Source organism: Miniopterus schreibersii (genome assembly GCF_964146895.1).
Source record: "Miniopterus schreibersii genome assembly, chromosome: 13".
Taxonomy (NCBI): Eukaryota; Metazoa; Chordata; class Mammalia; order Chiroptera; family Miniopteridae; genus Miniopterus; species Miniopterus schreibersii.
The window spans coordinates 22,257,848-22,280,426 of record NC_138113.1 but is presented as its reverse complement, the minus strand read 5'-3'; the positions used below and the strand labels follow the sequence as shown (position 1 = coordinate 22,280,426).

Sequence of the window (22,579 nt, the reverse complement as noted above, 5' to 3'; positions counted from 1 at the left end):
TATAAAAATTGAGGGTATAGGAGAAATTGGATATTTGAGAAGGGAACCAGTGGTAGGCCATATAAGTCAAAATGTCCTGAACATAATTATAAACAGTCAAAAGGTCAGGGCTGAGAAGTATATCAGCACAGAGATTTTTAGTTAAAATAACATGCATGTGTTTCTGATAACCTGAGGACAGAACTCAGGGACAAAACTGTCCTGATCTTCCCCTTCAGCTTCCCACAGGAGGAGAGTATGTTCTCCTCTTTCCACAAAGGAAAAAGGAAACTACGGGGTCAGCCCTGGCCTCATTTCCAACCTTCTTCTTGGAAAATGATCCAATTGAGGTGTTTGGGTTTTTTTAACAGCCTCATTAAGATATAACTTACATGCCATAAAAGTTCATCCATTTAAAGCGTGTAACTCTTATCACTCAGCCCTCATTTCCTAGTCCCCTGCAAGGGGCAACCACTAATTTACTTTCTGTCTCTACAGATTTGCCTGTTCCAGACAGTTCATATAAATGGTATTTTTCAAAAAGTGGGCTTTTGGCACTGGCTTCTTACACTTAGCATAATGTTTTTTAGGTTTATCCATGTCATAGGATGTATCAGCAATCCACTCCTTTTTATTGCTGAAAAATAATCCATTTGAATAAACCACATTTGCTGATTTTTATAGCAATATAAAATAATGTCTGAGAACAATACATTATAACATATGCTTGCAGATCATCATTAGTAAAAAATCTCCTTACAGATGTGAATTACATGTCACTTGAGTTATATGTGTGTTCTTAGTTGGGTGGACTTGAATAATTTACAGAATTAGTAACATTGACTTATAAGGTATAATAATACTTAAATTGCTAAATTCTAATAACACCGAGAATTAATAGTTCTGAAAGCTAGTGAAAATATTCACAGAATAATACTTAGTTATTAAATTAAATATATGTATGCCTCATGACACAGAAATCCTATTCCTGCGTATGTAGCACAAAGAAATTCTCACAGTATAATTTATTGTGGTAGAGGATTGAAGGTAATCTAGAGGAGTGGACAGGTAAAGTGTGGATAGATGCTTATCATGAAAAACTATGTATTCACCAAATGCAACAAACTGGTTGAATATATGGCAATGTGGATAAATCTTAAATAATGTTGAATGGAAAAAAAATCAAGAAGCAATACAATCTCTAGCTTAATACCACTTACCTAAATTTAAAATACATACCCCAAACAACAGCACATATTTTATAAGAATACACGAAAACAGAAAAACAAATAAATAAAACCAAAAAGTGGCCATACAGGGACCAATGACAGTTGCCACAGACTGAAAAGATGTCACACAACACTTTGTATCTACGATTACAGATTTTTTTTTGGTATTATTTTTCAAAACATTTGCTATCTCTACCTGGAGAAGGATTGTATTTTTCTACCCTAGTGATAACAAGCTTGGCCATGTAAAGCGCTCCGGCCAATAAGATGTGAAAACAAAAATATTTGAGATGCAATGCATAGTTCAGTGTCTGTTTTCCATCTCCTTCAATTGTACCAGAAGCTGCTTCATCATCCTGGGTCCCAGACTGAAGAGAACATGGAAGAGAGGCACAATAAACTGAAGAGAAACATGTAACACAATAGAAAGCTTGATGTTCCAAGTCACTGAGGTTAGGGAGTGGGCAATTTGTTACTGCAGCATAACTTACCCCATTACGACTAACATAGTCACATACATCTACACGGCAATTAAAACTCCTCCAAGTTCATTTATCCAAAACTACTGTATGGAACGAATGTTATGGATATAGTGAGGGGAGATAGAAAATACAGCCCTTGCCTTATGAGATATTATAAGAGATAAATAAAACGAGGAGACGGAGAGGAATCCATTACTCTAGAGGGAAGCACTCTCAATGATGAGCTATAAGATGTAGGTTTTATTCTTCCTCTTCCTACTTATTATTTATATACCCTAAGCCAAATCTCTTAACCACTCTGAATCTGTTTCCTTCTCTGGAAATTAAGGAAGAGGTGTGTACTCTGAGCTCTAATTTTTCTTTCCAATTCTGAGGTCCCACGTTTCTATAACAAAGTAATATTTAGACAAGTCATAGACCCACTAAATTAAAATAGACCTTAAAGAAAGATAAATTAAAATTTACTCTTGTCCTGAATGGTTCAATGTACCAGAATTTTGTTTGCTTGTCAAGAACGTGAGTTACACTAAAGAAAGAACACCTGGGTAATCAAGAATAGACTGCTTTCATAAATGCTGAAGTGGAAAAAGACTAAGCAAAAGCCTAGATGTGAGTATGTCTGACAATGAAGGCAAAGACACAAGTGCGGCCATAATGGTTATAATGTGGTTATACTGAGAAATGACAGAAGATAAACGTTAGGGCGAAGACTGTGACTGATGAAAGGCCTCGATCTGAAACAAAGTATGTGTATTTGATACCACAAGCCATGGCAGCACTTCAGGGTCTACAAGTGTGCAAGACAGAGTCTGAACTTCAGAATGAGTAATCAACACCATTAAACCTGGCATATAATTGGCATTCAATAAATATCTGTTGACTGAACACAGCAACCTTTCAACCAAGAAATTTTACCTTCCCCAAACATTCCCAAACCCAACACAGAGACCAACTTATTGATGAAGAATATTGCCCAGACCCTCTCTCTCCTGACAAACACTACCTCCCATGAGATTAAGGTCCCAAATAAGCTGCTTCAGGCTTTTTCTAACACCAAGCAAATAACATAACGTGCTGAGGAACAAACTACTTACTTGTCAGTAAAGGCCTCAGGTGCTTCACCATGCTCCCTTGCCAATGTCCCACACCATCCCCAGTCCTAGCCCAGAACTATAAGGCTAGTTACATGCTGTGCTTAGCAGCCTCTTGATACTTTTACGTGTTTAGTTACTTGTATGTAAGGAAAAAACATTGCTTAAGAGATGAGTCATCTATGCATATTAAGCTCTTATTCATTGTTTAGCAACGTGAATGCTTGTCCGAAAGCTACATATAATAATAGACGTTTTGTTATCAATTCTTTTTGTAGTCTCTGTCATCACCCAGGTGTCTCTTGCTTTGGGGTTGGTTATCTTTCAGTCAGTCTCCTCCTCACACGGGATGTGTGCTTCCAGCCATTATTCACTTTTCTCATTCCTGACGTATGTAAGTGGCCTTTGTTAGGGAGGTTTTACATTTGATAACAAATTTAGTACTTAATTTTGTATTATCTTGTATTATTTTTGGTCAAATTTTGAGAGTATTAAATAGCTATTTGGTAAGATGGAGGTCAAGGATGTCTTTCTCAGACAGATTGCAAAAGTTCTATAAAAGAAAGCAAGTTATAAAAGTAAGAAAGGACTCAAAGTATCTTAACACTTCAACAAGTAGAGAAATCAGTGAATGGGACTATTAATACGGAAATAATTCTAATCAACATCTTGAAGTTCACGGTAGCATTTGGCCTATAACAGTTCTGTATACACTTCAGCTTTACCTTCCTGGGGCAAAGATATTATCATCATCTTCTTCATCATATTCTCAGCATCAGCAGCATCATTATTATCATTATTAGAGGCAACAAGACATAAGTGGCTAAAAGACCCTTTAAGTCGAACTTTAAGAGATAACTACAGGCCCATCCAACATCTTGACTCAGAGACCAACATCATGAGAGACCCTGAGCCAAAACCACATAGTTCAGCTCTCTTGAGTTACCTGTTCCAAAACTGTATGAGATAATAAATGCTTATTGTTGTTTTAAGCTACTTGAGTTTTGGGGTAATTTGTTATGCAGCATCAGCTAACTAACACACTCCACCTAGCACCACCCTCTCCTTACATCTTGTTGGCCAGAATGTATCACAAGGCCACCCACCCACAGTTGTGAGGGACCCAAAGTAGTATTTATTTTCACTGGGCACATTCTTCCTCTAAACAAATCTGAGTTCTGGCTCTGTTATTAAGGAAAAAGGGAGAGGAAATAGACCTCAGGTGTGTAGCTACTCATCTTCTACTTCAATTCAGTCTTCTCCACAAAGAAAAGTAGTTTTAAGAAACGAAGATTAAGATAAACAACCTAAAGAAGAAAATTCAGGCTTCAAGAAGCAAGGAAATACTAGCAAATCTAGTACCTGCTTTTAAGAGGGCTTGAATCTCCAGACAGGGCAATCTGCATTCCACCATGCAAACTAAACTTAAAACATGTACCTGGCCCAGCCGGGTGTGGCTCAGCGGTTGAGAGTCAATCTAGGATCCAGGTGATCGGGGTTCGATTCCCAGCCAGGGCACATGCCCGGGTTGTGGGCTCGACCAATGACTCCCTCATCATTGATGTTTCTCTCTCTCTCTCTCCCTCTCCTTCCCTCTCTCTAAAATCAATAAAGATATATTTTTTAAAAATTAAAAAACAAACAAACAAAAAACACACATGTACCTGTAGTCCTGTCAGTAATCAGACTGAGGAATCATGACAAATTGGAGAAAAAAAGGAAACAGGAACATAGCAATGCTGTTTTGATTTTTTGGAAAAGAGAAGTGAATATATATACTTTAACAGTAGCTTAAGATCCATAAAATTCTGTAACAGATTATTATCTAGGTGGTTTATACATGTTTAGAAAATAATGTAGAGTTCAAGAGTAAATAACAGACGTGTGCTAAGAACAAGTATGGGAAGAGACAAAAGGCTCTTCCTTAGCCCTAACCTTGGCCTTGACTTTTCAATATTTTTAGTAGTAACTTAAGACATAAAAGGGATGCCTATCATTTATGCTTATGTGACACATCTGGAAATGATACATATAATAACAGAATCAAAATTTTAAATGATCTTGACAGCTTACAATACTGTCATTCATACACCCAACAAGTCTAAGAAGTTATTTCATGGATTTAATTTTTGTCTCCTCAGAAAAGGTACTAAATTCATCAGGGAAGGGCTGAAAAACCCACCCTTTTAAAACCTCCTATGGTATCCAAAACAGTGTTGGGAACACAGTAGGTATTTCATTAATATTTAAAGTTGAGCTGTATCAAGTACAATTGTAGAAAAGTATAGAATAAATCTGTCACATATGTAACATAATTGCCTCTTACTCTTCCCTCAGGTCATACATATAATTTATCTCCTTCAAAAACCTCTTTAAAATTGAGTTTTTCCTAAGCTGCCTTCAGCCCTTTAAAGAAAATGCAATGGATAAAACTTAAAAGCCTTTGCACTTTTTCTTTATTTTTATTTCACTATCATGCCCTTCTGTACCATTAGACTTCAAGCTCATAGGCAGATTCAACAGTGTTCTAAAGCTTTTCCCATACATATGAAGAAAAGATGTACACCCCCTCTGCAGAGCTGCACAACATAACATTTTCTTGTTACAATTCAGTATCATTCCCGCAAGACAAGCACGCACCATAGTCTAATCTAACAGACATGAAGAAGTCAACCCTATTGTTCAATGTCACAGCCAGCCAGCCTGCGTGATCAACCTTTATTCTCTTCTGGCTTCATTATGAGGATGATGCCTTTCAACTGTGGTGACTAAACCTGCTAAACTACAAAGCAAGAAATTTATAGAACCTTTATAAGAGTAATACTGAACAGCTTAAATGTAAAACCTACAATTAAATTCCAAAACTAAGCACTTCACTCCCAAGAAAATGCTAAGTAGTTCTTCGGCAACACTCCTGATTTACATACCCCAATGATGACAGGAGTTATATACATACTTGCTACAGTGATATTAATAGTAATTCTTTCAAGTAATGTTCAATATAAAACATGGTAATATTAACCCATGCGTTACAAAACTAATAAATTGCCCCCTTAGCAAACCAGGACAGGAACTATGGTTTTTCATTTTCAAAAAGCCTTCTTTTGTCAGATGAAAAGCCTCAAGGGTAAAATATTTCAGTATAGTTCAGTGATAACAATGGATATGCCATTAGATTACCATACAAGTGAGTAAAGCACCAAGTGATAGCGAACATTTTTTTACGCTTTAGATTTTGATGTGAAATGAGTCTATTTATTCATAGACTTTTCCTCTAAGGAGTTCAAGGTACTATATTTTAAATCTTCAAACACATATTTCCAAAGCTCTAAAATCTACCAGGTAGGACAGAAGAACATGTGGCCGGGAAGAAGATAAAGAAAGGCAGCACAGAAGAAAAGGCAGTTTAAGAACTCCAGCACACTAAACGTGAGGTGGTATGCTTTACTCATTCATTTATTCTTTCAGTCATTCGAACATTTACTGAGAACCTATTACAAGACTAGGTCTGTGCAGGATGTGAAGGATATAAAAAACCCACCCCTGCTCCAGAAGCTCACCAGAGGGGTGACACACATATACAGTGATAATTATAACATGTTCCAAGGGCTGTAATGGAAGAATAACCTAGTACTACGGGGAGCACAAGGGAAGGAACTGCTGGTCTGAAGGAATTTGAAAAGCTTTAATAAGAAGGCAGCATTTCAGTCGAATCTAGAAAGACTAGTAAAAGTCTGTCAGAGAATTCAGAGGAGAATCTTCAAGGCAGAAGTAATAATGAAATACAAGTTGTCATTAAAAAGTTTGGCCTGTTCAGGGGATGTTGAGAATTACAACATGGCTTACAGGTAAAAGATGACACTTAGTGCCTAGAAATCATAGGTTTCAAGTTTCCGTGAAGAGATGTCAAAAGCACCATAATCAACAAAACCTCTGCACTAGACAAATCAAAAATAGATAAACATATAAACTATACATACATATTTGTTACTTATATATCTGTTCTTTATATGTGGGCATAGGGATATATATATCTCAAATACATATATTTATATACACACATAGCTCTATGGTAAATTATAAGCAACACTACTGGGCTTCTGATCTGCCCTCTGCTAGGGCCAGTGATGCTTTCGCAAGACAAGTGGAAGAGCTGAGTCACACACACTCCTTCTCCCTCATTCACCTCATCTACATAGCTCCTTCTTCTCTCAGACTGAAGTCTCTCAAAGTGAAGATGAATATTCAGACCAGACTCTGCTGATGCCAGCACATCCATGCAGCAGCAAGGAGTTACCTGCTTCTCAAGGGCCAACCTGAAGACCAGCCCAACATCTTTTCTCTAAAATGATACAGGGAAGCCTCTTTTGCTCCCCATTAATCCTGTATATAGTTGCACACAGCAGGTGCTGAAAGAAAAAGAAAAGGAAAACATAACTTATGTCTTAGAAGTCCAGATAAAGAGGATAATTTCCTTGCCTTTATATAATTTCAAATATAAAAGCTCCCACATCAAAATGAACAGAAAACTGTGGTTGTGGTTCAGTATAGAGCAGATATAAACAGGCAAGAATGATTTGTAGCTGTAAGTTCCTAGATCACCTTCTATGGTGAAACCAGTTGGAATAAGCAGAATATCTACCTACAGAATTACAAAGCAGAAGACCTTATAAAAGTTTGCCAACCCCTGTTCAAAGTGATCACAGTCACTAGTCTGTGGGCCTTGTAAGTTATTACGTCGTCTTTCTTTCTCACCCTTATCTGAGAGGTGAGAACTATGTTTGAATCCTAAATTAACCACATGCTATCTGTACGCCTTTTGACACTAACTTAACCTCTCTGAGCCTTTGTTGAACCACCTGTAAAATGGGAATAAACATAATTTCACAGGATTTCTCGGAGAATGAATGAGGTCCTATGGTGGATGTTCAATAAATGAAAGCCATTATGAAAGCTGTGCTTCATCAGACAAAGACTACCTCCAAATAGAGGGCATGCACGCAGCTTTGCAAATGGGACTAAGAAGGCAGAATGCCATAAACTTTGTTTCAAATTTTCTTAAAAGGTCCTCTGTTAAATTAAAACATCATGAACTTTATTTAACCTTCACACTAAGTGTTCTCAGTTCTTAAGTAGTAAATTTGACTAACAGCTAAAGACATACAAATAATAGCCATGACAGTCAAGCAACTTCTGAATTCAGAAACATAGTGACTAAGTCACTCCCGGAAAGCAGAATCTATTTTTGATTCACTTGGATCACCTCTATTTCATTATACATTTTATAACACCAAAGCAAAACATGGCATAATTTCAGGCACTGAATCATCGTCAAACTGAGCTGCAATTAAGGATAAGAACATCATTAAGTTTTAGGTAATGCTTGCAATCGTAAGTAAGCAGTGCCTTTCTATTCTTCTGGAAAATGCCATTTAGGAGATTTCAACAATTCTCCTAAACCTAGACTGTAAGTGCCATGCTTGAATTTTTTTTGGATGCACACCCAACAATAAATGATCCACAGTGATCTGAGGACAGCACTCCCATCCAAGAACTTAATCAGATTAATGATGTATTTGTTTTATAAAAATGAAGTACATTATGACTCAGAATACCTAATTTACATACTAAATGGTTGCTAGGGACCAAAAATACTAGTGGTTTTTCTAAAACTGAGGTTACAAAATTGCCTATTGTCTTGAAATCTGTTAGTAAATAGCAGAGAAATGCAAAATAATAAACAAGTGTTAATTAGTAGTATTTATATATGTAAATTCATGAGATGGTATACAGTTGTTCAAAAGAACATAACGATGCTCATATTCTAAAACATACATGCCCCAGAGACAACATGATGCCATTATGTGAATTTGGAAATAACAACAAACTTGCTTATATTTTCTAACTGATTTGACCTCAAATCGTGATTAACATTCCACTCTAATTTTTTCATTTGGCGTCCTAGTTTAATATATGCAAACATAAACAGTAAATTAGCAGTCTAGGGTTCTATCATCTTTGTTAAAAACCTATTAGCAACCTTTATCTAAAAAGGAGAGGAGAGCTTTCACAAAATAGATGAATTTCATCAAATCCTTAAAAGAGGAGAATTAACAAACAGCATCTCTGGATATCTTCTGATGGATATTCTCTCTCTCTCTCTCTCTCTCTCTCATACACACACACACGATTACTTCATTCATTCAACAAACATGTTTATTGAGCTCAAGGAGGCAAAATAAATAAGACAAAGTCACTCCCCGTCTGCTAAGGAGACTGTAGGTAAGCAGATAATTACAATATAATAGGACAAGTGTTACAATTAAGATATAAACAGAGAGCTCGGGGCACAAAGAGAAGCCAGCCACCAACTCTGCTAAGGAACATGGGATAAGCCCCACAGAAGAAGTAACAGTTCACAGTTCCTGACACCTGAGAAGACGAAATGACACGTGCAGGGAACACTGAGAGTAGAGAATGGGAGAGAAGTGATGAGCTCTATAGGCTTGTGGATATCTAGATAGTCCTCTATTTAAAATTTTTTTTTCAAGTTTCACTTAAATCAAGCAAGACCACAAAAATTGAGGCTACTTTTTTTAGGGTACTTGGAATTAGGTTAAGTATTTTTATACAGAAGCTTAATTTTAATAACTTGCATTTGCATTCAGTAAATACTAGATAAGGAAAGACAGGAGGTTAAAAAAACTGAATTTAAAAAAACCTAAATGAGTACTTTCCTTTATTAAACATCAAACTTTAAATTTAAAAAATAAATTAAATTCAGATTCAAATATCAATATTTATAAGGTCTTAGAAATATACATTATAGAAAAGTAAGAATTTTTTATACTTCCAGATAAGCCTGGAATAAACACAGATACATCATATAGAAGAATTAAACCATGATATTTTTTGCTTAAAATTTTTGGGAAATGTAAAGATAAGACTGATGAAAGAAACAAGGACATAAGGGACTTAGAATATACATAAAAAGTTTATAGAAAATGTTTATAGAAACAAGTACCAGAGAAACAGGAATTAAAATTATTATATATAATTATATCATCATCAAAATAACATATAGCATTTAATGAACACTCATTTGGATTCATGGAATGCTGTGGAAAGTGCTTATATTTTATTCAGTGTTTGAAATGTTGGCCAACCAGTTTATAACTATCACATTTAGCTAAGAGCCTGCTACACAGCTGCCATGGCCAAAAACTTTGCTCAAAGAAAAGGGATGTTCCCTATAGCAGCTTTACTAGCTGGGCTTTAGACTAGTGTCCATGTCCATGAAAGATTTTTCTGGTTCTAACCCAGTTTGGACACATCCACTGACCCCTCAATATCTATACAATATGCCCCCTTCTTGCACCTTGGATAATTCACTCACTCAGTCTAGTGGATTCATGGGTATATGTTGTCCTGTTCATCTTTATCTCATATATTATAAAGATTATTTTTTATCTATTCACCATCTTAAATAAAAAATGTATTTAAATAAGTTTACAGATAGGAAAGAAAGCAGGGCATCATGCTTAAGGACCTACTTCACAAGAAAGAAAAAATAATTCAAGGAAACATGAGAGCTGCAGAAAATTTAAACAAAGAAAACATTGTAAGCTAAGTTATACAACAATAAAAAAGAGTTGTCAGGGTATCATAATCTTTTTTATACGTAGTCCATGTCAATTTGCTACATATCTCCTTAGGATTCGGCAACGTCCTGGGCACTTAATGTTTTCTGATAACATAATAATTCTGGTAGAGTATTAAAAATATCAAACATTTCAAAGGTGGAACTCAAGTAGAACAAAGAAACTGATAATACATGAGTATCCAAGCAAAATTTAGTCAGTTGATGAGAGCTATGTAGATCAGATTGCCAAAGAGAGCAGTATTTTAGAAGGAAAATAAACCTCAGTAAATGTGGTAAGATGTGTTAATATTGAAAGACAAACATTTGCTACTTTTAGAAACAACAAATTCCTACAGAAGGGCAAACCTACTGCTGAGCCATCTGTTATTTGCAATATGCATAATAAATTCAACAGACGGGTGCACCCCCTGTGCTTCCTATAAACAGATGGTTTTTTAAAATCTAAAACATCCTATCAATGAAGACCACAACCAACACCAAAAAAAAAATCCCTCACAACTACACAGCCCACAGTTGAATACTTGGTTTCTTTTCATTCAGCATACACATAATAAAGATGGCACTGCAAACCCTAGACTGCCATCCTTCTGTTACCATGAGAGCAACATCTTTTCTTTGTGAAACACGTGTGGAGACAAAGGAAGTCTATTCAGTTGAACTGGTTAAACATCTTTTGTACCTGGAATGTTGATGATATATCTAGTTGGCAGGCAGAAGCAGCATGGCCAATAAATAGCTCACCTACTTCATTTATTTACAAAATATACACATGCACAGCACACAGACACCACCATACAAATGAATGCATTCAGTATGTAAAAGGACCTGGCGGAGTCCTATTATAGCAAGATATCTGATTCTAAATATTTCCCTTAAATTTATAGGAAAATAATAATTTTGAATGAAGTATAGATACCTCAAAACTTTAAAAATCTCAAAAGAATTTACATAACTATATTTGAACATTTTGAAAAATCAAATATTAGCATTTACACCATAGCCAAGTAACTCATATGACATTCATATGTACAGTAGTTATATTTTAGTGAACAGTTTGGGGTCAGCAAATAGAAATTATTTTATACGGAGCAAAGGTAAAAGTAAAATTTAAGACAATTTTTCTTCTATCTAGGCTGAATACAGGGATGGGCAAAACAGGAGTTTATTCTTATTTTATTGATTTACATATTTATTTATTTATAATTGTATTATTTATTTGTATTGTGTAACCCTACTTGGCCCACCCCTGTATAAAGCAGATTCTCAGATGGCCAAGCACTTCCATTTTTCTCATAAGGAACATTCTGGCTATGAAACATCTTTCAGTATACAAGCTTATGAAAGTCTAAGGTGCTAAACACTTCTCACATCACTGACAACTTTGATGTGAAAAAATACATTTAAAATGTACAAACTCAGTAAAATAATAAAAGCACCACTATATTTATTACTTAATCAATATGTCTTAATTTACAGTATCTTCTACTATATCAGTCATGAATATCCAGATCTTGGCCTACCTGAATCAATTACTTGCTTAGAAAAAGGACATACGAACATAAATATATTTCAAGTCCATTGTATTTAAATATTCCCTGCTACTTTAAACGGACCTAAAATTAACAAAAATATATACACCAACAGACAGGCCAGCTCTACCATAACAGCCACAGAAGGCAATGAGCAGGGTGTCAGATTCTTCTTCACTAACTAGACCACAGCATTAGTGAGACAGCACATAAGGAAATACCTTTTTTGAAGTTTAATTACTATGTCTTGTTTCAGTATAGCTCACATTTATTGAACATTTACCAATGCCAAGAATTAAGTACTTTTGCTTTTCATGATTTAACTTATTTAAGTCTCACACTAGCCCCAGAAATCTTAGTAAAAGAGTAAAATACTACTTTAAAATCACATAATTTGGTGTGTTTTTTAAATCTACATGAAAAAGATAGCCCAAGCATAACCTCTATTAGCCACCAGAAAGCTAGTTAGTTTAGGAAATCATCTGAGTCTATTATAGAAGGAGAGTTAACATTTAAGGGAAACATTTACTACATTGGTCTAAATGAAGACTTAGTCTGACCTGTATCTAAAGTATCAAACAAAGTTTCGGCGAGTCATAAAATAATACACATCAATTAATCACCATCATCTGCTGAGTCAAACATTGGAGAATAATGTCAAGAAGCTACCCTGTAATTACTCTGTGGCTCCTTGAAAACCCATTTGACATAATCACTCTCTGACAGCTGCCAGAGGGAAAATGTTCCATTTCTTCTCCCACCAGTACCCTCTTCTGAGAGCCAGGGGCATCACTTTTCAGCACTTTCTGATCTGCCAAATGTTTATGAGGGAAGTGTGTGGGGTGCCTCTGTAATCAGTGCTCCCGAGACCAGTCAGGGGTTGAGAGTTTCCAATCAAAGCTGTGGATTCAGGAGAGTCGCAGTCAGGGGAAGGGCAATGGGCTTATTATTACCAGTGCACAGGGAGGAAAATTACTCAAGTACAAGTGACGAGTATCTGGTTTTATCTAGAAGACCACTGGGACATTTCCCTCCCTTCTGTGTTTTACATTACATTTCCATTTACAAAAGAAACCCTCAGTATCCAGCATATTGTGATATGTTCAACATTTTTATTTGCTAGAATGAGGGTCAGTAGTTAAACTGTGACTTTTTCACATAAACTAGGCTAGAAGTTAAATCACCCTGACCCCAGCTGACAAAGCCTGTTCTTTCCATCCAAGCTTTTTGGACCTAGGACATTAGTAAGCTGATGGAAGCTAAGACTCCCTCTGAATGTGAAGCACAGCCAGTTTGACAGCTCATTTCCAAGATGTGAATATGGTACTCCACTTCTCTGAACACACTTACCTTTGAGCTAACATCTAAGTCCAGTTCTCTACCTCTCAAAGGGAGTGTTTTCTCGTTTTCTATTATAATTACCACTTGGTTTTCATCAGGAGCATCCACCAGAAGAAAGGCCTACCTTTCTGATAGCACAACATGACATGCTTAAAACCCCAGTACTTCCGGCAATAGAATATAAGAGGAGCCTAGAAAAATATTCCTGCAAAACAATCCTATTGTGAGGAATTGAAGCTTTATATTGCACTGAGAATACCTGTGTTCTTATCATGGATTTTTCATTTTTTTCCATCAGAAGAGATATTAAGTAGGCCTGTGACACAGCAAGATTTAGAAAGTCTATCACATTAATGAAAAAATCATTGGTGCAGTATCTTACACCTCTGCTGTAAAAAAGGGAAAAAGCAAAGCCAGGAAAAGAAGAAAGCGATAAAGGAGTTAACCTGGCAACACTAATAAATGTCAGGCTCTGGTAGGCCATTTTATCCAACTGACAAGGACAAAAAGGGAAAACATCACTTACACAGTTCAGTACTTAAAACTGGATTGGGAAGTGCTAATGGTACTTTTCTAATTTTCTTAACTTTTTGAGCTCTTCCTCAGAAATTACCACAAAGATAGTTTATCCCAAAACTAAAATGAAACTTGAAAGTGAAAAATATCACTTTACAAAAAAATGTTATTTACAGTATCTTCAGGTTAAAAACAAAACTTAGGCAGAAGGAATAAAATCTTTCATTTAAAAAAAATAGGTTAATTGTGCTGACCTAATTTAAGTCAATATCATTCTCGCTTTTGTCCCCAACAATGCCACTTGCATATTTATGAGGATGAGAATTCTGCATGATTAAAAAATGAATTTAGACCCTTTCATAACTGGCATTTTAAAGTAACTTTTTAATAATAATGTGCTACAGCAATGATAACCTTACTTATTAAAGCCTTATTTATTTACAGCATTGCTATCTCATAGTACTCTTGCAAATCTTTATAACTTAACATTATAACTTCATATCTTTTCTTAATCTTATGTAATTTATCCTACTTAATGCCTTGCTTCTGGATATGCTACATTTGCCACCCAATGAGTTTATTTCACTGGTCATTTACTTTTAACAGTAAAGCCAAACTATTTGAACGGAATAATCTCCCTGTAAATCCAACATAGTAAAAAAAAGACTTATTTATCCAGCATTTTGTGCCATGAATTGAAGCTTTATTGCAAAGAGTAAGCAATAAACAAAAACACCTCAGGGGTCTGGGAGGAGCAATGTAACCAATTACATTTAATTAAATCAAAGGATGGGAGCCCCAGGGTTGAATGAGCTGAAGAACAAATTTGCATTAACACCTAGCAGCCAAACAAGTAGCTCCGGGTCTAGTCTGCAAGTACAATTGTTGCCATCTATTCTCTGCACTGAAGGGGGGCCATTAGCTAAATTCTTAGGCATTGTTTGTCCACTAATGAGAGGCTGCCTTCTCAACATTTCACTTCATCACACATGAAAATTGCCTACTAAAATAAACAGCTTCCTCTGAAAGCTCAGAAACAAACATTACCTGACTCCAGTTCTCAATTTGGTGAAAACTCTTCAGGGCTGCTAAAGGAGATTTTAAAAAAAGGAAATGAAAGGTGTGATTCCAGTCTCTAACTTTACATTTGATAGAGATCATATGTTTGAGCAGGTTCTTTTAAACATCAGAGACTATAAGATTTAGTATGTGGCCCCTTTAGGCTTAGGCTCCACCAAGAGTACCTTTGTTCTAGATAGAATACTTTGACTTGATCTAACAACTTGAGAATCTCAAACATTCAGAGCTTAAAGCCCACTATTATTCAAGTCACAATTCCCAAAACAATGCTCTCACTTTATGAAGGCTTCTCTCTCTTGGTGACTTACTATTTTTATTATTTAGGGAATTTTGTCTTAATATATTTATATATACACACATATATCACATGTGGTATCACAAACTACTTAATTCTATTTATTGAGAGCCAACTCTGGTACGTTAATCTAACTCTGGTAGCTTTTATTCTTTTGTCTTACACATTACTCTTTTAGCCTCATTAAATTATTATACTCTCAGAAACAAAACAAGAACCAAACCTTGAAAGGGTAACCCAGTAGGGCACTAGTAGCTCCAGTATGGTAGGAGATGAGGAAGGAAGTATAATAAAACAGAGACCAAGAAAGAGGCTATTTCAGGTTGAACAGCCATTCAAAACTATAGCCAGAATATGATATGTCTCCAGAAATATTAGTTTGCATTACCAACACATACTAATTCTTGTGTACAAAAAAGGGGCCACATACTAAACCTGACAAGCTCAGGGGAGGCCTGCATGGTGGGCCTTACAAACTCAGAGACCTAAAGTAACCACACAGGGTGGTCTGAAATGAAAATTTCCTAACTAAAGGCGAGTCGTGGCGGGTAGTCATGTCCTAGGCCTGTAACCTTCCTTAACTGAGCCTGTCTATTGTCTTTGCATCTATGATAACCTACCTTTGGAATGTCAGATGGGAGGGGGTTTTGGGGGTGAGTGAAAAAGGTGAAGGGATTAAGAAGTACATTTCCAAAGTGAATACAACGACAAACCATAGAATACAAGGAATGGAACCTCCAACAGGATAAATATAAACAAAAACATATATAGGCACATCATAACCAAATGCGAAAACCAAAGATGAAGAGAAAATCTTGAAGGATTCAGAGGAAAAAGGAGTTTTATATATAGAAAAACAAAGATAAAAATTACAGCAGGATTTTCATCAGAAACTATGAAAGCTGGAAAACATTGGAGCAACATCTTTGAAGTACTGAAGGAAAAAATTGCAACCTAGAATTCTATACTCAATGAAAATGTATTTTAAAATAGATGCAAGAGACTTCTACTTTTGGCTGAGATGAAATAAGAGAGGCTGAATTTACATTCCCAAATAACAAAATATGGGGCAATATTTTTCAGACATCGGACAGCATAGGACTATGATCTTTTCCCTAAGGGAAAAGAAACAAACAAAGCAATCTTTACAATTGTACCAACTTATTGCACAGAGAAGTTTCTAGATCATATTTCAGGGAGGAGGTACCCACATAGAGTACAACAATCTTTCTGAGTTGAAGAGACAAAGATTAGATTTTGAGGAGGCCAAAGCAGCTAAAATTTGTGGAACAAAAGTACCACAAGGAGGGAACTGCACAGAGAAAGCTCTAAAACTCTGTAGAAAGGTCTCGTGCAGTTATCTTTGGCTGAGAACTAGTCTGTGTATGCATGAGAGGAAGCTATGCAAAGGAGAAAAGACACCAGAAAAGAGTGTGTAGAAAAACTGCCAAAGCTCACACAGGGCTAGAAGTCGTTCATTTGTCCACCAACCAGAATGAAAAGACTTTGTACTACATAGGACAGTGACTAGAATCCTCGGAAAGATATCACCTTAGAAGTGGAGTTAAATTAGCCCTAGAATGAAGGGCTGCTATGCATCCTGCACTAACAGAGCTTTTTAAAAGCAAGCCTCAAGACAATCCAACTGATTCTAATTAACTGCATGCTAGAACAAAGTCCAACACAATTTAAGGAAACTTAACAAAATCTGGTGAACAACATAAAACTCATCTTATCTGGTATCTCATAAGAAATCATCAAGCATGCAAAAAGGGAAAAAAATATGACCCATAACCAGCAGGAAGGGAAAAAAAATCAATCAATGGAAGCTGAACCAGAAATGACAGAGATGATGGAACTACCAGGCAAAGATGTTAAAACAGTTAATGTAACTATGATCCATGTGTTTAAAAGGTAAAGGAAAACATGAGCATGATGAGCTGAGAGACAGAAAACATAGAAGGTTCCACAATGGAACTTCCAGAAATAAACCAAATTCACCCCCAAAATTTCAATAAATAAATCAAAAATAATAATAATATATGTAGACTGAGACTATCCATAAGTATTTGAATGCTATAGCTCTTAAATGAAACTAATTCCAAACTCACCATTTACTACAGCACACTTTAAATAATGGACACTATATAAGTTTCTTTTAGGAATGGTAATTTTTATTTTTTTTAAAAACTAAATTTAAACCTTTAAAAGCAAGATGACAAAAGGTGTTTGGCTAGTAACTTTCAGTGCAAAGCTCTAATTAAAAATAGGAAATACAATTAGAGGAATAGTAAAACATAAAGCAAAATGCCCAATAGTCAAATGAAACTTAAATTCTATTACCTGCTTAGTATTATCCTTCCAATACATTGCTTTTTTTTTTTTTTTTAATTGATATTTAGAGAGGGGGGAGGAAGAGACAGACATAGAGAGGGAGGGAGGGAGAGCAAGCTTTATTGTTCCACTTGTTCATGCATTCATTGGTTGGTTCTTGTATGTGCCCTGACCAGGGATGGAATGCACAACCTTGGGCATATCTGGACAATGCTCTAATCAACCAACCTACCCGGCCAGGGCTTTCCAATACACTTCTTTTTGCCTTAGCTAGCGAGTCCATTTCTGTTGCTTGCAATCAAAGAACCCTAACTGATATAACTACATACTCTGTTCCTAAGTTAAATATGGCCTTTCAGAATTAGACATCTTTATATATAAAATAGATTGGTTCAATTATCATAACAAAAAAAGCTTAAATTTTAGGCACAGTAACATTTTTAGGGGCTACTGAATTAATGAAGAGAAGGCCAAAATCTCATTGTCACCAGGAAATTTCTAGTGGAAGTTAAAGAACAGAGTCAGAGTTCTTTTTGAAAGCAAATTACAATCTAATTCATCATTTGCTCTCCTATGCATATCACTTTCCACTTCTCTGTAAAACTTTAAAAATGAGTTTTTATTGTCATAGATGAACTGATACTCACTTTGAAAATATTTTATACTTATTCAAAAATATCTTTACTACATCCCCCAAAGTAAGACATATTTGAAACAAATCAAACAATATAAATATTAATAGAGAAAAAATTAATTTTTCCTCCACCCTATCCCCACAGGTCGCACTTTCCAGAAGTGACCAATACTGTTAATTTGGTGTATATATACTTTCACAGCTGTTGGCACATTCACACATACACATTACTCAACAATACATCTTGGGCATCCCTCCAGAATATAGCATATAACTCAATTTATTCTTTTATTTATTGATTGGTTTTTAGAAAGAGAAGAAAGGAGGGGGAGGGGAGGGGCAGGGGGAGGGGAGGGAGGGGAGGGGAGGGGGGAGGAGGGGAGGGGAGGGGAGGGGAGGGGAGGGGAGGGGAGGGGAGGGGAGGGGAGGGGAGGGGAGGGGAGGGGAGGGGAGGGGAGGGGAGGGGAGGGGAGGGGAGGGGAGGGGAGGGGAGGGGAGGGGAGGGGAGAAACATTGATGTGAGAGAGAAACATCAATGGGTTGCCTCCCAAACACACCCAGACCGGGGATTGAACCCAAAACGTGAGCATGTGCCCTGACTAGGAATCAAACTGGTGACCCTTCAGTGCACAGGACAATGCTCAACCAACTAAGCCACACTGGCCAGGGCCAATTTAGTCTTTTTAATTACTACATAATAATCCACTATATAAATACACTGTAATTTAGCTAACTATTCTATTAATGATGGGAATAGACTCATCATACTGTTTCCAGGCTATTTTCCTTTCCAAGCCAAATAATGCTATAATTAACATCTCTGTGCATGTATCCTTAGGTACTGGAGGACAGATGTCAAAAAATGGGATTGCTGGGTCAAAAATGAAAAACAATATTTCAATTTTCTTAAACTTTGTATGGGAAAGTTTTAATATACACAAAAACAAAGAGAATAGAAAATAATGAACTCCCATATACCCACCATTCAACTCGAACAACTACCAAATTTTAATGTTCCTTTTTTCCCTTGTCTATGAAATTTTAACTATTAAAATCTATTTAAATATTAAAAACTACAAATATTAAAACCCATTTTAATAGTTCTGTCTCCATGAATGACTTTAAGAGTTTATCAAAATCTTTTTGAGAACATTAGTTTATAGTAAACACCAGCATTTGTATTCTTTAATATTGTACATAACTTTTTTAAAAATTCACCCATAATATTCACTTCCTCCCTCTACTAAGCTCTTTGAGATGGAGAAACAGCAGAATCAAAGCATCTAAGATAGTAGAAAAATAGGCTAGGAAAGATCATCCTAAAAGCATAAAAAGACCTTGAAAGGGAACAACATCAGGCAGGCATAGAGGTATATTAAATGACAGAGGCAACAAAGAGAAAGAAAGGAGTAACATTAAGTAGATATTTAAAAGCTAGCATTAGCTGGTAGGAAAAGTACTTAAGGGATTGCTGGTGGTCCGAGTGGGAAATTTAAGCAAAGAAATAGCAATTCATGAGGAACAGTACATGCTATTTGAATGTATTTTGGAACTAGCTTCTTAAAATATATTGCACTGATCAGCAAGCTTGGTGAACAGCCACTTAGTGCTCTCCCAGCAAAAGATATTTGGAGGGAAAAAACATCACCAATATGAGTAACAAATTAACATTTATTTTTTTCTTATATATAAGTAACATCCCTACTAAAGAAAGACAATATAGAATGTGTGTATATATACACAAATATAAAAAAAGGACACAATGTAAATGTGTTCCTTGAAAAACACATATAATGAAATTTTAAATATACTGGAGACATGGGCTATTTAAAAGAATCCTAAAGTAAATTATTTTGTACAGTGAACATTTTATAAAATAATAACTTAATTTATTTAAAGTGTGATTTTCCTTTTTAAAATATTAAGTTCACTAATCCATAAAGCATTTATTGATTATTCACTATATGTCAGGCACTGTACATACACAGACAGAAAAAAAATGATTCTTGCCTCTAGGAGCTTAGTGTCTAGTGAGTAATTTAGACACAATTATAATTATATGTGATATGTTTTAGTGGTGTATTTTTTTAAATCTACAGGTAAACATAAGATATATGTTTGTAGCTGTAGCTTAGAAGCGTCAAGGAAGGATTTATAGAAGGGTGACACTTGAGTTGACTCTTGAAGGCTAAAGAATTCAGAAATGATCTGGGGGTGGGGGTAATTTATGAAACTTGTGCAAAGTCATGGTGATTCATCTCAATATACTTAAACTGGAAATATTTTCAAGTGTTACCATTGTAACTAGCTAGTTAAATTAATAATAGGAAAGGAGCAAAAAGGAGGCCAGGCATTATAAGCATGGCCATCTGGGCAGCTTCACCAGGAAGATGCAATTTCACACTCCCCAGGGATTCACCTCTTCATTCCTGGTAGATCACTGGGGGAAGGAGAAGATGGACACATGCACAGTAAAGTCGGGGTGACATAGGGAAGATACTTGCCTTTCAGTCTAGCCTGAGGAACCATGGATTGGCTAGAAGGGGTGGAGCCACTGGAAGTGCACAAAATCTTAAAAGGTTAAAATCCAGAAACAAAGGAATTCTCTCTCCCCCTCTCTCATTCCTCTGGCTTTGCTCCAGTTTCCTTGTACCTGCCCCTGCTCGAGCCTGAAATGTAGCACTAGAAGCCTTATGGCCCAGGGCCATGTGGGCCCCACACGCAATGGACTGCTGCTGGGAACACACGCTGAGCTAGCCTAATGCTGACTGGACTGGATTGTGCAAATATGGAGCAGAAACTCTGAACACTGACTTTAATCCTAGGTCTGCTGAAGATACAGCTGGGCTTTTTGTTTGATGGGACGGAGGGAGATGGGACCTTGGAAACGCAGGAGTTTAATTCCATGCAAATAAATATCATTCATTCTCCTGTGCAAGTCTCAGAAAATTCCTTTTCTCGTGACATCACAAGAAGCCCATTTCCACCAGCAACAGGTGGGGACACGGAGAGCACCTCGCTGATAACAGTTAACTTAAAATGAAATTTAAATTTTTTTCTTGTTATATTTAAGTTGCTATGGCATTTATCTGAGATTGGTAAGTGTGGGTGTGGGTGTGGGAGTGTGTGTGTAGTTAAAGATGTTAGAGTGACTCTATATATAAGGTTCCACTCCCTTCCTGATACACCACCTAAAACAAAAGTAAGCAGATTTGAAAATGAAAGTGGGGTTCATAAAGGCACAAGAAGCTAACAGCAAAAAGCTGAATCCTAAATTGTCAGTGGGGGGAAGTCATTCACATCCCTATAAATGGAGGTGAGAATGGGCTAAATACAGAAAAATTTGTTGAAAATCTATTTACAAAGCAGTTAGACCTTGAAATTGTTATCTCCTTCCCACTCCAAATAACTGTCATCCAGTCTAGTCTCCAAAGAATATAAATCAGAGGGTCCCTGGACTATAGGGTATTATTAGTTCAGTTGAAGGAGGGTAGTGAAGGATAAGGTAAAGTATTTTTCTAAAAAGAAATTGAGTAACTGAATGTTGAGACTCTTCTTCCTACCCAATCCAAAATGCCAGCAGCTAAGGTATACACATTCCCAAAAGCAACAGACTCAAAACAGTTTTCTCTGGGAAACAGATCAGCTTAAGAGACAGAACTAAACATGTGGACATCCAGGATTCCTCATGAAACAGCCCAGCAGGATCATCCCACAGTGAAACCGTAATCAACAAGCAAGGATATCACAAGCTAGAATCCAATCACTTTCATAGTACACAACCCTAGAGACCACCAGATATCTGATGAAGACCCCCTATTATAAAAAACAAGGGCCAAAGAAAAAACAGAAAAAGTAACTTGAAGGAAAGAGAGGCAATAAACAGAGATGAAAGAAAAAAACTTCCAGTAATATATTTTTTAAAACTAGGAAACCATCAAATATGAAAAGAATGCAATGGGTGGGGGATGGAATCTAAGAAAAAAAGAGCTTTTAGACATTAAAAAGCATAAAATAAAAATGAAAAATCCAACAGGAATGTTACAAGATAAAATTCTAGAACTATCCCTGAGAGTAAAGAAAAAGTCAAAAATATGCAAAGCAAGCCCTAGCTGGTTTGACTCAGTGGCTAGAGTGTCGGCCTGTGGACTGAAGGGTCCCAGGTTTGATTCCAGCCAAGGGCACGTACCTCAGTTACAGGCTCAATCCACAGTCACAGTTGGGGTCGTGCGAGAGGCAACCCATCGATGTATCTCTCCCACATTGATGTTTCTCCCCCCACCAACCCTTTCACTCTCTCTGAAAAGCAATGGAAAAAATATCCTCAGGTGCGGGTTTTAAAAAAAGCAAAACAAAAGACAGAAAGATAATTAGAGAACCTGTCCAGGATGTCCAACATAATGGAA

At 36.3% G+C, this 22,579-nt stretch overlaps 1 protein-coding gene across 7 annotated transcripts in view; it reads right to left on the bottom strand.

The window, feature by feature from the left end:
- The window catches only part of CAMKMT (calmodulin-lysine N-methyltransferase), a gene marked incomplete at its 5' end in the record, with an annotated part of 246,665 nt that overhangs the window by 200,126 nt on the left and 23,960 nt on the right, over window positions 1-22,579 (bottom strand). The window lies entirely within an intron of this gene.